This window comes from Macaca fascicularis, chromosome 8 (genome assembly GCF_037993035.2).
Source record: "Macaca fascicularis isolate 582-1 chromosome 8, T2T-MFA8v1.1".
NCBI classification, from domain to species: Eukaryota; Metazoa; Chordata; class Mammalia; order Primates; family Cercopithecidae; genus Macaca; species Macaca fascicularis.
In genome coordinates this window covers 57177030-57192071 of record NC_088382.1, presented here as the reverse complement: position 1 = coordinate 57192071, position 15042 = coordinate 57177030, and the positions used below count along the sequence as shown (strand labels likewise).

At 40.6% G+C, this 15042-nt stretch overlaps 1 protein-coding gene across 39 annotated transcripts in view; it reads right to left on the bottom strand.

Moving 5' to 3' along the window:
- Positions 1-15042, bottom strand: part of SPIDR (scaffold protein involved in DNA repair) — a 484346-nt gene that overhangs the window by 422799 nt on the left and 46505 nt on the right. For 2 of the 39 annotated variants that reach the window (XM_073998795.1, XM_073998804.1), the window contains exon 1: positions 10783-10898. The exons of the other annotated variants lie outside the window; for them this stretch is intronic. The gene's annotated coding sequence lies outside the window, so the exon portion shown is untranslated. Of the gene's footprint in view, positions 1-10782; positions 10899-15042 lie in introns of those variants that run through there. 39 annotated transcript variants of the gene reach the window in all.

Genomic DNA, 15042 nt, shown 5'->3' with positions numbered 1-15042 from the left:
CGGTACCAGCCATTGCAAAAACATGCCAAAATGTAAAGACCATCAAGGCTAGGAAGAAATTGCATCAAAAACGAGCAAAATAACCAGTTAATACCATAATGGCAGGATCACGTTCACACATAACAATATTAACCTTAAATGTAAAGGGACGAAATGGTCCAATTAAAAGACACAGACTGGCAAACTGGATAAAGAGTCAAGACCCATCAGTTTGCTGTATTCAGGAGACCCATCTCACATGCAGAGACACACATAGGCTCAAAATAAAGGGATGGAGGAAGATCTACCAAGCAAATGGAAAACAAAAAAAAGCAGGGGTTGCAATCCTAGTCTCTGATAAAACAGACTTTAAACCATCAAAGATCAAAAGAGACAAAGAAGGCCATTACATAATGGTAAAGGGATCAATTCAACAGGAAGAGCTAACGATCCTAAATATATATGCACCCAATACAGGAGCACCCAGATTCATAAAGCAAGTCCTTAGAGACTTACAAAGAGACTCCCATACAATAACAATGGGAGACTTCAACACCCCATTGTCAACATTAGACAGATCAACGAGACAGAAAGTTAAGAAGAATATCCAGGAATTGAACTCATCTCTGCAGCAAGCAGACCTAATAGACATCTACAGAACTCTCCACCCCAAATCAACAGAATATACATTCTTCTCAGCACCACATCACACTTATTCCAAAATTGACCTCATAATTGGAAGTAAAGCACTCCTCAGCAAATGTACAAGAACAGAAATTATAACAAACTGTCTCTCAGACCACAGTGCAATCAAACTAGAACTCAGGACTAAGAAACTCAATCAAAACTGCTCAACTACATGGAAACTGAATAACCTGCTCCTGAATGACTACTGGGTACATAACGAAATGAAGGCAGAAATAAAGATGTTCTTTGAAACCAATGAGAACAAAGATACAACATGCCAGAATCTCTGGGACACATTTAAAGCAGTGTGTAGAGGGAAATTTATAGCACTAAATGCCCACAAGAGAAAGCTGGAAAGATCTAAAATTGACACTCTAACACCACAATTAAAAGAACCAGAGAAGCAAGAGTAAACACATTCAAAAGCTAGCAGAAGGCAAGAAATAACTAAGATCAGAGCAGAACTGAAGGAGATAAGAGACACAAAAAACCCTTCAAAAAAATCAATGAATCCAGGAGTTGGTTTTTTTGAAAAGATCAACACAATTGAGAGACCGCAAGCAAAACTAATAAAGAAGAAAAGAGAGAAGAATCAAATAGATGCAATAAAAAATGATAAAGGGGATATCACCACCGACCCCACAGAAATACAAACTACCATCAGAGAATACTATAAACACCTCTATGCAAATAAACTAGAAAATCTAGAAGAAATTGATAATTTCCTGGACACTTACACTCTCCCAAGACTAAACCAGGAAGAAGCTGAATCCCTGACTAGACCAATAGCAGGCTCTGAAATTGAGGCAATAATTAATAGTCTACCAACCAAAAAAAGTCCAGGACCAGATGGATTCACAGCTGAATTCTACCAGAGGTACAAGGAGGAGTTGGTACCATTCCTTCTGAAACTATTCCAATAAATAGAAAAAGAGGAAATCCTCCCTAACTCATTTTATGAGGCCATCATCCTGATACCAAAGTCTGGCAGAGACACAACAAAAAAGGAGAATTTTAGACCAATATCCCTGATGAACATCGATGCAAAAATCCTCAATAAAATGCTGGCAAACCGGATCCAGCAGCACATCAAAAGCTTATCCACCATGATCAAGTGTGCTTCATCCCTGGGATGCAAGGCTGGTTCAACATACGCAAATCAATAAACATAATCCAGCATATAAACAGAACCAAAGACAAAAACCACATGATTATCTCAATAGATGCAGAAAAGGCTTTTGACAAAATTCAACAGCCCTTCATGCTAAAAACGCTCAATAAATTCGGTATTGATGGAACGTATCTCAAAATAGTAAGAGCTATTTATGAAAAACCCACAGCCAATATCATACTGAATGGGCAAAAACTGGAAAAATTCCCTTTGAAAACTGGCACAAGACAGGGATGCCCTCTCTCACCACTCCTATTCAACATAGTGTTGGAAGTTCTGGCTAGGGCAATCAGGCAAGAGAAAGAAATCAAGGGTATTCAGTTAGGAAAAGAAGAAGTCAAATTGTCTCTGTTGGCAGATGACATGATTGTATATTTAGAAAACCCCATTGTCTCAGCCCAAAATCTCCTTAAGCTGATAAGCAACTTCAGCAAAGTCTCAGGATACAAAATTAATGTGCAAAAATCACAAGCATTCTTATACACCAGTAACAGACAAACAGAGAGCCAAATCATGGATGAACTCCCATTCACAACTGCTTTAAAGAGAATCAAATACCTAGGAATCCAACTTACAAGGGATGTGAAGGACCTCTTCAAGGAGAACTACAAACCACTGCTCAGTGAAATAAAAGAGGACACAAACAAATGGAAGAACATACCATGCTCATGGATAGGAAGAATCAATATCGTGAAAATAGCCATACTGCCCAAGGTTCTTATAGATTCAATGCCATCCCCATCAAGCTACCAATGAGTTTCTTCACAGAATTGGAAAAAACTGCTTTAAAGTTCATATGGAACCAAAAAAGAGCCCGCATGGCCAAGACAATCCTAAGTCAAAAGAACAAAGCTGGAGGCATCATGCTACCTGACTTCAAACTATACTACAAGGCTACAGTAAGCAAAACAGCATGGTACTGGCACCAAAACAGAGATACAGACCAATGGAACAGAACAGAGGCCTCAGAAATAATACCACACATCTACAGCCATCTGAGGTTTGTACACATCTACAAACCTGAGAAAAACAAGAAATGGGGAAAGGATTCCCTATTTAATAAATGGTGCTGGGAAAATTGGCTAGCCATAAGTAGAAAGCTGAAACTGGATCCTTTCCTTACTCCTTATACGAAAATTAATTCAAGATGGATTAGAGACTTAAATGTTAGACCTAATACCATAAAAACCCTAGAAGAAAACCTAGGGAATACCATTCAGGACATAGGCATGGGCAAGGACTTCATGTCCAAAACACCAAAAGCAACGACAACAAAAGCCAAAATTGACAAATGGGATCTCATTAAATTAAAGAGCTTCTGCACAGCCAAAGAAACTACCATCAGAGTGAACAGGCAACCTACAGAATGGGAGAAAATGTTTGCAATCTACTCATCTGACAAAGGGCTTCCAGAACCTACAAAGAACTCAAACAAATTTACAAGAAAAAAACAAACCACCCCATCAAAAGTGGGCAAAGGATATGAACAGACATTTCTCAAAAGAAGACATTCATACAGCCAACGGACACATGAAAAAATGCTCATCATCACTGGCCATCAGAGAAATGCAAATCAAAACCACAATGAGATACCATCTCACACCAGTTAGAATGGCAATCATTAAAAAGTCAGGAAACAACAGGTGCTGGAGAGGATGTGGGGAAACAGGAACACTTTTACACTGTTGGTGGGATTGTAAACTAGTTCAACCATTATGGAAAACAGTATGGCGATTCCTCAAGGATCTAGAACTAGAACTACCATATGACCCAGCCATCCCATTACTGTGTATATACCCAAAGGATTATAAATCATGCTGCTATAAAGACACATGTACACGTATGTTTATTGCGGCACTATTCACAATAGCAAAGACTTGGAATCAACCCAAATGTCCATCAGTGACAGACTGGATTAAGAAAATGTGGCACATGTACACCATGGAATACTATGCAGCCATAAAAAAGGATGAGCTTGTGTCCTCTGTAGGGACATGGATGCAGCTGGAAACCATCATTCTCAGCAAACTATCGCAAGAACAGAAAACCAAGCACCGCATGTTCTCATTCATGGGTGGGAACTGAATAATGAGATCACTTGGACTTGGGAAGGGGAACATCACACACTGGGGCCTATCATGGAGGGGGGGAGGGACTGCATTGGGAGTTATACCTGATGTAAATGATGAGTTGATGGGTGCTGACGAGTTGATGGGTGCAGCACACCAACATGGCACAAGTATACATATGTAACAAACCTGCACGTTATGCACATGTAGCCTAGAACTTAAAGTATAATAATAATAATAATAAAAATAAATATATAGAAGGACAACTGAAAAGAATTGTTTATAATACTCAAAGACTGTGAAAGTCACATCCATAGTGACTTATTACTTTCCTTTATTTTTTTTTTTGAGACGGAGTCTCATTCTGTCCCCCAGGCTGGAGAGCAATGGTGCGATCTCGGCTCACTGCAACCTCTGCCTTCTGGGTTGACGCCATTCTCCTGCCTCAGCCTGTAGCTGGGACTACAGGCCCCCACCACCATGCCTGGGTAATTTTTTGTATTTTTAGTAGAGACAGGGTTTCACCGCGTTAGCTGGAATGGTCTCAATCTCCTGAACTTGTGATCTTCCTGCCTTGGCCTCCCAAAGTCCTGGGATCACAGGCGTGAGCCACTGCGCTGGACGACTTATTTATTTATTTATTTATTTATTTATTTATTTATTTATTTATTTTGAGAGAGAGTCTGTCACCCAAGCTGGAGTGCAGTGGTGTTTTTTGTTTTATTTATTTATTTTTTTTGAGACAGTCTGACACCTAGGCTGGAGTGTAGTGGTGGGATCTCGACTCACTGCAAGCTCTGCCACCTGGGTTCACGCCATTCTCCTGCCTCAGTCTCCTGAGTAGCTGGGACTACAGGCGCCTGTCACCACGCCCGGCTAATTTTTTTTTTTTTTTTTTTTGTATTTTTTAGTAGAGACGGGGTTTCACCTTGTTAGCCAGAATGGTCTCGATCGCCTGACCTCGTGATCCACCCACCTCGGCCTCCCAAAGTACTGGGATTACAGGCGTGAGCCACCGTGCCTGCCTGACTTACTACTTTTTAATATTACATAGTTTTAACACTATTTCCTAAAGCAATCCTTTTCTATTATAGTCCTTCCTGTATCAGAAAACAGAGGTATTTGAGAAATGAAAAGATGGAGAAGAAAGGGGAATGAAGGGAAATGAGATGACCCAGTGATAGTAGTGAAAGGGGAAGAAAGTTCACGCAAAGAAAAGGAACAATCTGACAAACTCCTTGTCCTGGCATCTTTTAAGCTAAAGTTCAGCTATACAAGAAGGGAGATGATGAAAAGATAAAATATAATTTCTGGCACAGATGCAACAATCGATATTGGTACATAAAGTTACTCACTTTCATAAAGAGAATAAAAGCCCGAAAATGCCATACTAAGATAACGAACAGATACAATATATAATACATGAGTTATAATATAAAATAACAGTAAAAAAATAGACTCCTCAATACAATCTCCAACCTTTTTTTCAGCATTAGAACACACTGGAATATAGACTTCAGTAAAATGTTTCTAAATTAAATCTTTAAAATATAATCATGCAAAAAACATGACTAAGAACTCTAGAATTCCCTTTACAAGCACTAAATTTTATCAGTTTTTATATAAACATAATCATATGAGAGACTTCTAAAATGTATGATGATCAGAATTAAACTCAACTGTATGTAAATTACACACAGAGGATTCTGAGAAGATGGTGGAGTAGGAAGCACCACGAATGTGTTGCTCCACCTAGAAGATCATTGCACTGGCAGAATCTCTTCTATTTAAATATTTTGAAATTCTGGAATCTACCGAAGGCTTGTAACGTCCAGAGGAATGCCTGAACATAATTTTAATCCCTTGCAGGTATTAGCACAGTAGCAGCTATCCATTAGCCACCCTCAACCCTATGGCAGGCAGTTGAGCATGCATTCGTAGCAGCAGCTTGTGTGCAGCTTACAGGAACCAAGGACAGGCAAAAAGAACCCTCTCTTGCAAATATAGGGGATATGTGCCCTGATCACTGAATGCTACTTCTGATCACAGAAATGGGACAAAGAGGTGGACACACATTGTTGCTTCATCGCCACTCACTGTTACAAGCCCTCTTCTACCCCCAGCCCCACCCACTAAGTAACTGCTGGGGATTTAAAGGATTTAGTTTTTCTCTTTTTCCCTTTTGGGAGTCAGATGTTAAAGACTAGGGCATTTGAAAGCAACTGTCTATAAAGGAAAAACAGAAACTTCCTACACATTCCTGGAGAAAAACTCAGGCTTAGAAAAGACTCAGAAAATCTTAAGTTTACACCTCAGGCTGATCCTTCACATAGAGACAGCCTACAACAATAAAAATAAACAAAAACAATAACTTTAAAAAACAAAAAAACAGCAGGCCAGGCGTTGTAGCTCATGCCTGTAATCTCAGCACTTTGGGAGGCTGAGGTGGGCAGATCACCTGAGGTCAGGAGTTTGAGTCCAGCCTGGGCAACATGGTGAAACCTCATGTCTACTAAAAAGCACAAAAATTAGCTGGGCATGGTGGCATACACCTGTAATCCCAGCTACTCGGGAGGCTGAGGCAGGAGAATCAGTTGAACCCAGGAGGTGGAGGTTGCAGTGAGCCGAGATCACACCACTGCACTCCAGCCTGGGCAACACAGTGAGATTCTGCCTAAAAAACAAAACAAAACAAAACAAAACAGCAAATGCTGGGGAAGAGGGAGAATTTAATTTCCACACTTACCACATCATTATATTCAAATGCCCTGTTTTCAACAAAAAATAAGATAAACAGTAAAGTATTGAGAGGTGACAATGTGCTAGCAGCCCTCACTCTCAGCGCCTCCTCAGCCTCGGCGCCCACTCTGGCGGTGCTTTAGGAGCCCTTCAGCCTGCCATGGCACCATGGGAGCCCCTCTCTGGGCTGGCTGACGCTGGAGCCGCCTCCCTCTGCTTGCGTGGAGGTGTGGAGGGAGAGGTGCCGGCCGGAACCGGGGCGAGCCAGTGCAAGTTCTGGTGCAGGCTCGGCAGGCCCTGCACATGGAGCACCTGGCTGGTTGCTGGCCTGGGGCAGTGAGGGGCTTAGCACCCGGGCCAGCAGGTGCAGAGGGTACCCTGGGTCCCCCAGCAGTGCAGGCCCACTGGCACTGTGCTCGAATTCTCACTGAGCCTCAGCCGCCTCCCCACGGGGCAGGACTTGGGACCTGCAGCCCACCATGTCCGAGCTCCCCCACTCTGCGGTGGGCTCCAGCATGGCCTGAGCCTCCCCGACAGGCGCTGCTCCCCTGCTCTGTGGCACCTGGTCCCATCGACAGCCCAAGGGCTGAGGAGTGCAGGCGCAGTTTGGGACTGGCGGGCAGCTCCACCTGCAGCCCTGGTGCAGGATTCACTAGGTGAAGCCAGCTGGGCTCCTGAACCGGATGGGGACTTGCAGAACTTTTATATCTAACTAGAGGATTGTATGTACACCAATCAGCACTCTGTATCTAGCTAATCTGGTGGGGACTTTGAGAACTTTTATGTCTAGCTAGAGGATCGTAAATACACAAATCAGCACTCTGTGTCTAGTTCAAGGTTTGTAAATACACCAATCAGTACTCTGTATCTAGCTAAATCTGTATCTAGCTAACCTAGTGGGGACTTAAGAGAACTTTTCTGTCTAGCACTCTGTGTCTAGCTCAAGGATTGTAAACGCACCAATCAGCACTCTGTCAAAATGGTCCAATCAGCTCTCTGTAAAGGGGACCAATCAGCGCTCCATAAAATGGACCAATCAGCAGTATGTGGGTGGGGCCAGATAAGGGAATAAAAGCACGCTGCCCAGACAGCCAGCGGCAACCCACTGAGGTCTCCTTCTGCACTGTGGAAACTTTGTTCTTTCACTCTTTGCGGTAAATCTTGCTGCTACTCACTCTTTGGGTCCACACTGCCTTTATGAGCTGTAACACTTACTGTGAAGGTCTGCAGCTTCACTCCTGAAGCCGAGACCACGAACCCACCGGGAAGAATGAACAACTCCAGACACGCTGCCTGTAAGAGCTATAACGCTCACCAGGAAGGTCTGCAGCTTCACTCTTGACAGCGAGACCACGAACCCACCAGAAGGAAGAAGCTCCAGACACATCTGAATGTCTGAAGGAACAAACTCCAGACACACCATCTTTAAGAACTGTAACACTCACCGTGAGGGTCTGTGGCTTCATTCTTGAAGTCAGCAAGACCAAGAACCCACCAATTCCAGACACAGTATGACACATTCAAAAGAAAAAAAAAATAAGCACAACTGTCCTTGAAAAAGACTTGATGGCAGATCTTCCAGAGAAAGATTTTATGACAACTGTTTTAAATTTGTTCAAAGTACTAGGCCGGGCGCAGTGGCTCATGCCTGTAATCCCAGCACTCTGGAAGGCCAAGGTGGGTGGATCACCTGAGGTCGGCAGTTTGAGACCAGCCTGGCCAACATGGTAAAACCCCGTCTCTACTAAAAATACAAAAATTAGCCAGGCATGGTGGCACATGCCTGTAATCTCAGCTACTAGGGAGGCTGAGGCACGAGAATTGCTTGAACCCGGGAGGCGGAGGTTGCAGTGAGTTGAGATTGCGCCATTGCACTCCAGCCTGGGTGACACAGTGAGACTCTGTCTCAAAAAAGAAAAAAAAGAAAAATGAGAGAAGAGGCTGGGTGCAGTGGCTCACGCCTGTAATCCCAGCACTCTTGGAGGCTGAGGTGGGTGGATCACCTGAGGTCAGGAGTTCGAGTCCAGCCAGGCCAACATGGTGAAACCCCATCTCTACTAAAAATACAAAAATTCACCAGGCGTGGTGGCACATGCCTGTAATCCCAGCTACTCAGGAGGCTGAGGCAGGAGAACTGCTTGAACCCAGGAGGCAGAGGTTGCAGTGAGCCAAGATTACGCCACTGCACTCCAGCCTGAATGATAGAGACTCCATTAAAAAAAAAAAAAAAAAGAAATGAGACACGAATTTAAACATTTCATTAAAAAAATCAAGTAAACACAAAAGAAGACAGTAATGCAGGAAATGAGGGCCCCCACAAAAAGCAGTAAGTTATATAAACAACAAACAACAAAATGACAGAAATCTTTCTGTACAAATAATCTAAATTCAAATGGATTAAACTCTCCAATCAAAAGACAAGAGATTGACAGAATAGAGAAACAGGATTCAACCATATGTTGCCTATACTAGACTTACTTTAGATCCACAGACACAGTTTGAAAATTAAAAGATAGAAAAAGATATTCCATGCAAATAGTAACCAGAACAGAGTAGAGGTGTCTATACTAATATCAGAGAAAACAGACTAAATCAAAAAAGGTTACAAGAGACAAAGGATATTATATATGAATACATTATTTGATACAGTAAGCAGCAAGAAGACAAAAATTATAAACATTTATGCACCAATTAAAAGATTTCAAAAATATATGAAGCAAAAACGAACAGAATTGAAGGGAGAAAAAGACCTTTCTAAATAACAGATGATTAAATCAATACCCTGCTCTCAATAGTGGATAGAATAGCCAGATTGAAGATAAGTAAGGAAACAGAGGACCTCAGACACTAACCAACTAGATCTGACAGACACATACACAACACTGTACCCAACAATAGCATACATATTCTTCTCAAGTGAATATAGAACATTTTCCAGGATAGACCATATGTTAGGTCACAAATTAAGTAAAAATGTGGTATAAACATACAATGGAATACTATTCAGTCTTTAATAAGAAGGAAATCCTAGCCGGGCTCAGTGGCTCATGCCTGTAATCCCAGCACTTTGGGAGGCTGAGGTGGGCAGATCACTTGAGGTCAGGAGTTCAAGACCAGCCTGGCCAACATAGTGAAACCCCGTCTCTACTAAAAATACAAAAGTTAGCTGGGCGTGGTGCCATGTGCCTATAATCCCAGCTACTAGGAGGCCAAGGCACGACAATCACTTGAACCCAGGAGGCGGAGGTTGCAGTGAGCCAAGATCGCACCACTGCACTGCAGCCTGGGCAACAGAGTGAGACTCCATCTCAAAAAATAAAAATAAAATATTCTAACAACACGGATTAACCTTAAGGATATTATGCTAAGTGAAATAAACCAGTCACAGAAAGACATATACTATATGATTCTATTCATATGAAGTAATTACAGTAGTCAAAATCATACACAAAGTAGAACAGTGGTTGCCAGAAGCTGGGGGAAAGACAGAAGGAGGAGTTACTGTTTAATGAGTATAGAGTTTCAATTTCACAAGATCAAAAGAGTTCTGGAGATAGATGGTGGTGATGGTAGTTGACACAACATTATGAAAATATTCAATACCACTGAACTGCACATTTAAAAATGGTCAAAATAGCAAATTTTACGTTGAGTGTATTTTACAATGTAAAACATTGGGAAAAAAGATGAAAACAATGGGCAGTTCTTAGGCATTAACAATTAGTACACATCTAGTCATATCATTTTATTCTAATTCACTATTAAAACGGATTAAAAGCAAAACTGATTTTCAAAAATTTATATAAGTAAAAATAAAGAAAATTATATATATGCACATTAAATTTAGAAATATTTTTAAAGGTTTGTCAGATCACTTTCTGCAAGGTTATAATACACTCCCATGTGATACAAAATTTTGTTTATTCTTGTTTTATTTTTAAACTTTTCCATAATTCCACCTTCTATGAGTTACTGAATCATTTTTCCTACCCTTACTGGTAAGAACACAAACAAAATAGCTGCTTCATAAAAATGAATCCATTATTTCAAATTTGAAAGCCACATTTACTTTTCCTTTAAAACTACACGAACTACTTTCAGATCTTTTATCTGTGCCAACCAGCTTCTGTTGCTTACCTTCTCACAAAAGTTCCTGAGTCTCACATTACTTTACATTCATTATGTCTATTAGCCTGTATTTGCATAGAAGTCACTACATAAAGTATATGAGAATTACATAACAAAGTTCACCTAAACCCAATTTCCTTCACACTTCCTGAAAAATTAGGTTATGAGAATTCACTGCTATGTCTCTGCTGCCCTCTGTAGGTATGGTGTCTTAGTCCATTTTGCTTTGCTATGACAGAATACCATAAGGTAGGTAATTTACAGAGAAAAGAAGTTTATTTCTTTCAGTTATGGAGAGTGAAATTCCAATATTAAGGTGCTGGCTCCTGGTAAGGACCTTTGTCCTACACCTTCCCATGGCAGAAAGCAGAAAGACAAGTGAGGGTGAGAGCAAGGGACAGAAAATTTTTATAACAACACGTCCTTGTGGTAACAAACCCACTACTGTAATAATGATATTAATCTATTCATGAGGGCAAGGCCCTCATGGCCTAATCCTAATACAGGAACCATTAAAAGGTTCTTTTAACATAGACCATTCTTTTAATATATACCATTCTTACATTGGTATAAAGATATGCCTGAGACTGGGTAATTTATAAAAGACGAGGTTTAACTGTCTCAGTTCTGCAGGCTGTACAGGAAGCATGGTAGCATATGCTTCTGGGGACGCCTCAGGGAGCTTTCACTCATGGTGGAAGGCAAAGTGGGTGCAGGCACTTCACATGGTGAAAGCAGTGAGAGGAGGGAGCATACACTTCACACGGTGAAAGCAAGAGAGCAAAGCGGGCAGTGCTACACACTTTTATGTATTTATGTATTTATTTTTTTAATAGAGACAGGGTCTTGCTATGTTGGCCAGGTCAGTCTCAAACTCCTGGGCTCAACTGATCCTCCCATCTTGGCCTCCCAAAGTGCTGGGATTATAGGCAGGAATCACGGTGCCAGGCTGCTACACACTTTTAAATTATCAGCTCTCACAAGAACTCACTCACTATTGTGAGGACAGTACCAAGGGGGATGGTGCTAAACCATTCATGAGAAACGCACTTCCATGATCCAGTCAACTTCCACCAGGCCCCATTTCCAACAATGGAAATTACAATTCAACATGAGATTTGGTTCGGGACACAGACCCAAACTGTATTAGTCCCATATTTTAATATTGTCACCATGATAATTAAATTTCAACAAGAGTTTTGGAGGGGATATTCAAACCACAGCAAATGGTTCTTGAAGACACCAATAAAATAAATTATAAAACCCCAGCCAATAATATCAAAGTACTATCAAGTTAATATGGAAAGTCATATCAGTAATCAAATACATCTGTTAAATGTCCTAAAAGAAAATACTGCAGGCCAGGCGCGGTGGCTCACACCTGTAATCTCAGCACTTTGGGAGGCCAAACTCTTGTACACTGTTGGTGGGAATGTAAATGAACACAGCTATTATGGAGAATAGCATGAAGGTCTCTCAAAAAACGAAAAAATAGAACTACCATATAATCTAGTAATCCCACTTCTGGGCCAAAGGATTGAAATCAGTATGCTAAAAAAAAATCTGCATTCCCATGTTAATTGCAGTGCTATTCACAATAGCTAAGATTTGGAAACAATCTAGGTGTCTAGATGAATGCATAAAGAAAATGTAGTATATCTACACAATGGAATACTATCCAGTCTTAATAAAGAAGGAAATTCTATCATTTGCGACATGAATGAACCTGGAGGACATTACGTTAACTCAGATAAGCCAGGCACACAAAGACAAATACAGCATGATCTTACTTACATGGGGAATCTAAAAAAGTAGAACTTACAGAATCGGGGTAGAATGTTGGTTACCAGAGGCTGGGAGAGAAAAGTGGATGGAGAAAGGGAAGATGCCGATTAAAGGATACAAAATTTCATTTAGACAGAAGGAATATGCTTTAGTAATCTAATACACAGAATGATGACTATAATAACAGTGCATTGCATTTTACAATTTTTTAAAATGTATAGGCATGCAAAAAAGCAGAAGAATACAACCCATAAGGAGGCGAAATAGACACAGAAATGACACAGATAGATTTACCAAAATAGCCATTAAAAAGTTATTATAAATATACTCTATGTTCAAAATATAGAATGTATGACATGTTAAGGAAAGGCATGGACAATATAAAAAGACTCATATCAAACTTCTAGAAATGAAAACTACAATGTCAGAGATGACCAACACACTTATAGTATTACCTGCAGAATATACTGAAGAATTTAAAAAAAGTTATTAAAAAAAAGAATTTAAAAAAAACTTGAAGATGTAGCAACAGAAACCACCCAAAATGAAATGAAGGGGACAAAACAATGACAGCAAAGATGAGACATGACACATTAGGCAGCCTAATTAATATACATGTAATTGGAGTCACAGGAGGAAATGAAAAGGGGAGTCAGAAAAAAAATTTATTGAGAAGTAAAAGCCAAAAACTTACCAAATGTGATGAAAACTACAAACTCACATATATGCAGAAAAGAGTTAACATAGTTGGCCTGAAGTAGCTATCCTTAGAAAACCCTGCTTGCAAAGCTGGTCCTTGCCTAGCTTCTGAAAACAGATTTCAGGAGAATCTTCATCATTCCATAAATGATAAATAATGGTGGGTCACTGTGCCTAAACTGTGCAAACAATATGGTTTATACTGAATACCCATTTTCTTTCTGAAGTCTGGAATTTGGGTAGATTCTAGGGAGAGGGTGCCTATGTTACCAGTCCCTAATAAAAACCCTGAGTCTCTAATGAGTTCCCTAGTACATAACACTTCACACATGTCATCTAAACATTTTGCTGAAAGAATTAAGCATATACTGTGTGACTCCACTGGGAGAGGACTCGTGGAAGACTGCTGATTTAAATTTGCATTCTTTTGGCCAGGCATGGTGGCTGACACGTGCAATTCCAGCACTTTGGGAGACCAAGGTGGACGGATCCCTTGAACACAAGGGTTCGAGACCAGCCTGGGGAAGATGGCAAACCACATTATACAAAAAACACAAAAATCAGCCAGACGTGGTGGCACATGCCTGTAGGACCAGCTACTCTGGAGGCTGAGGTGAGAGGATCACTTGAGCCCAGGAGATCAAGGCTGCAGTGAGCTATGAGCGCACCATTGCACTCTAGCCTGGGTGACACAGCAAGACCCTTTTTTATACCCTTTTTTTCACCCTATTTTTGTATCCTTTCAGCGTAATAAATGATGGCCATGAGTATGACTATATGCTAAGTCCTGTGTATCCTCCTAGTCAACTGCTGAACCTGGAGGTGGTCTTGGGGAACCCCCAAAACACCATAGATTCAAAAGGCTTGACAAACACCAACTGAAAAATCATACCAAGGCATATCACAATCAAACTGCTTAAAACCAGTAATGAAGAGAAAAATCTTAAAAGGTCAAGAATGAGAATAGCTTCAAGGTTATGGACAGCAACTTGAGCTAAGATAATGAAGCAATGCCTTCAAAACTTCGAAGGAAAATTATTTCCAACCTAAAAATTCTATACAAATTTTCAATCACACATCAAAATATGACAAAAGCATCTTCTGACATACCAAATAATTCCTCAGGAAGTTACGGTAAGATGTGTTCAACCAAAACAGGGTGAAAACCAAGAAAGAGGAAAACATGAAATCCTGGATAAAGGAGCACAATACAGGACAGAGGTCAATAAATTCCCAGAATGATAGCAAAGTCCGGGTGACAATGTTCGCGAAAGGAGAGAGGACGCTGAGTTCAAACTGGAGCAGCTAGGAGGTTGTGGGAAAGAGTTCTCCAAAAAAATGAAACTCACAGAATGCCTGCTGTCTGAAAATCTTAACAAGAGAGCTAGGCAATGATGAAAAAGTATTTTTTTCCATCAGTAAGTAAAACTAGATGAACAAAAACCAAAATAATTATTAAGTCTAGGGAAAGCAAATAGTTGCAAAGGATAATAATATTTCCCTTGGCTATCAATATTATTTATTCACAATTGTGTAAAATGCTGAATATAATCTAACCAAACTTTGATATATCTGCACTGGGAGAACAGTAGGATAAAAAAAGTTCAGCGTGCAGTGAGGGTGGGAAGTGAGCGAGAAGAGAGATCAATATTTATCCACGTTGAGAAGTACAGCACAAGCATGTTATTTAGAGATAAGCGAGTAAAGAAGAAAAGAATCCCCTAAGAGTCAAAAGTGGTTGTTCTTGAGGAAGGACAGGAAAACACACACACACACACACACACA